The sequence below is a fragment of the Phalaenopsis equestris genome, unplaced genomic scaffold (assembly GCF_001263595.1).
Source record: "Phalaenopsis equestris unplaced genomic scaffold, ASM126359v1 Scaffold000070, whole genome shotgun sequence".
Lineage (NCBI taxonomy): Eukaryota > Viridiplantae > Streptophyta > Magnoliopsida > Asparagales > Orchidaceae > Phalaenopsis > Phalaenopsis equestris.
In genome coordinates, this window is record NW_018164512.1 from 677,091 (window position 1) to 679,893 (window position 2,803).

The following is a 2,803-nucleotide window of genomic DNA, read 5'->3' on the forward strand; positions in this document are numbered from 1 at the left end:
ATGGATCCTATATATATATATATATATATATATATATATAGTTTTCACACTTTTAGTAGAAGATCTGATCCAACTAGATGAATAAATAAGTGTATTCACAACTTTTATTTATAATGAACTTCTACAATCATTTGAAACTCTCCCACCATTAATAAATGTAAATTTTATTGCAATTGTTATTATAGGAATTATGAAAATATTTTAGTTCATTTTAAAGAAACATGAATAATTGAGTGTATTCAACTTGTTTCATTCAATAAGATCAAATTGATCATTGTTAATTATAAATAAACTCTCATCAAGATTTATTTATAAATCAAATTTAGAAGGTTGAATAGACCCAATGATACTACAAAATTAGTAAAGTTAAGCATATAATCCAAATTTAATGAAAAAGTTAAGTCAATTGGCGAGTGTAAAGATTTATTACCACTTGTTGAATTAAACCTAACAATATCACTTACATATTGATTACATATTTCCCAAATAGTGTGTTCAACTTCTTTAATTTTTTATTCTTATTCAATTGATGAGCGTATTTTGGAAAATTTAAAATAATAAATTTTATTTTCAAATGTGAATCTAACAAAGCTGTTATAGACATAAGTTGATTGCACTCTCCCATTACTTATTAATTTTGATTTTTATAGTAACAACCATAATTTTAATATTCTCATATAATGAAGTTGATTCATCCATCAAATAACTTTATAACATGCATAATAGTTGAGAAGAAAATATATGAAGTTGAATAGGAAGAACCAAAAATCATTTTTGTAACATTGCTATAAATAATAAAAAAAATTAATGATTTTCTCATACTTCTTCCAATCTAAATATGACGACAATCATGTCTACTTACTATGTTGAGCAGCAAAAGATTGAACATATTTCAATATGCAAAGAATAATAAAATAAAATTTTTTCCACCCCCACAATGTAACTTTTTTTTGGATGAAATAAAATTTTCTACGTGATCACTAAAAAAAATATTTCAATATACAAAGATATATTCAAGTACTAAGTATGTAGAGTTTCGTTGTGTCAAAAAAATAATAGACAAACTCTTTGCTATTGAATTCTTTAATTTCTTCAAAACTTTCATAAATTTATGTAGCTCCATTGATGACTTTGTTAGATATTTGATAGACTATGATTTGATGAATTACATCCTGAATCTCTTTCAAACTAAATTGAACCATAATATTTAATATGTGCACAACAACTAACATGAAAAAGTACCTCAGGAAATGCAGATTCCCTTTTGATAGAAAATTAACTTAAGTGAGCTAACAACAACATTGTTATTGTTGGTATTATCCTAGAGGGTACCTTGTCGTAAATATTCCTATAAAAAAGGTAATCACACACTGCAACAAAAATAAATGTACCACTATGAGTTGACTTTAGCTAGATAAAATTTATGAATTACTTTTGCAGCTTCTGATATTGATCAATAGAATAAACATTTAGGCATATCTATTTCACTGTGATTAGAAGCCCAACAATTAAAAGTTTATGAAATTTTATGTACATCCTTGAGCTAAGTTTTTAACCTATCTTTCTCATAGTCATAAACCTTCATATTATTATTTTTTTTTATGTTTTAGAAATCCTCTCATAAATTGGATTTAAGGATTTCAATGGCATACTAAACGTGAATGCTTAACAAATAGATACCCATTCATAATAATCATCTTAACAATTATTTCTCTATTTTTTTGTTAATCATAACTCGTTGGTTCATAAAATATAGGAATCCCATTTTATGATTCACCGTCAAACTATGAAAGTTTTAATAATTTTGCCTTTAATCAGATAAATTAATAATTGATTTTCATTTTTATTTAATTCTTTTTATAATCTCTCACATGTTTAAGGATTTGTGAAGTGTCTTAGTTCTAGATTTATAAAATTTATTGTGACAATATATTCATCCTCAAAAAGATTAGAAATTCTTTTAATTGTAAATGTCACCTAAATCTAATACTCTTATACTATATACTTTGTCTTCTCACCCATCTTAGAAGAGACTTCTTTATTGCTACCATCAACGATTAAAATCTTTGGCTCTTTGTGTTATGAAGGAACATTCAAATTGTGTTACTATTTTTAACTTCGAATAACAATTCGTTGCAAGATGCATGATTTCGTTGGTGAATGATACACTGTGGATATGATTGTTCATTGTATACAAATAGATGTAAAAAAATGAGTAATATTTGAAAACCTAATAATATGATATTAAAAATTTATGATTCAATTTTAGTAAAGCATGAAGACAACTTTTGAAGAGATGTGTAACAATAAATAAGTCCAAATTGCTAAGATAGTTATGCAAAGACGAAAAGTCAAAAAGATTATGCAAAGACCAAGATTATGAAAATCGATCTAGACAACAAATCGGAAGAAAGAAAAGTTCAAGATTTGTTGGTTTAATCAAGGTTGACATGGAAGGTGTACTAATTATAAAATATAATCAAATATAACCTAAAAAATGAAATAATAGTACAATAATATAAATATTAAAATTAACTAAAAAATTAAAATATAACCATAATTTTCTTAGTTTTTTAAACAAATAAATAATAATCCAAGTTATTGAGTACATCTATAACAAATTCATCATACTCTCTTTCATAAAAAGCAACTATCCCTATTCTCAAAAAATCTTTTAATATTCGCCTTGACTTATAAACACGTCCCCATAACCCTCTCTTCTCTCTCTCTCTCTCTCTCTCTCTCTCTCTCTCTCTCTCTCTCACACACACACACACACACACACACACACACACACACACAC

General features: G+C 25.8%; 1 protein-coding gene across 1 annotated transcript in view; it reads left to right on the plus strand.

The window, feature by feature from the left end:
* LOC110019691 (RNA pseudouridine synthase 7) overlaps positions 1-2,803 on the plus strand; it is a 204,187-nt gene that overhangs the window by 200,342 nt on the left and 1,042 nt on the right. The gene's annotated exons all lie outside the window — the stretch shown is intronic.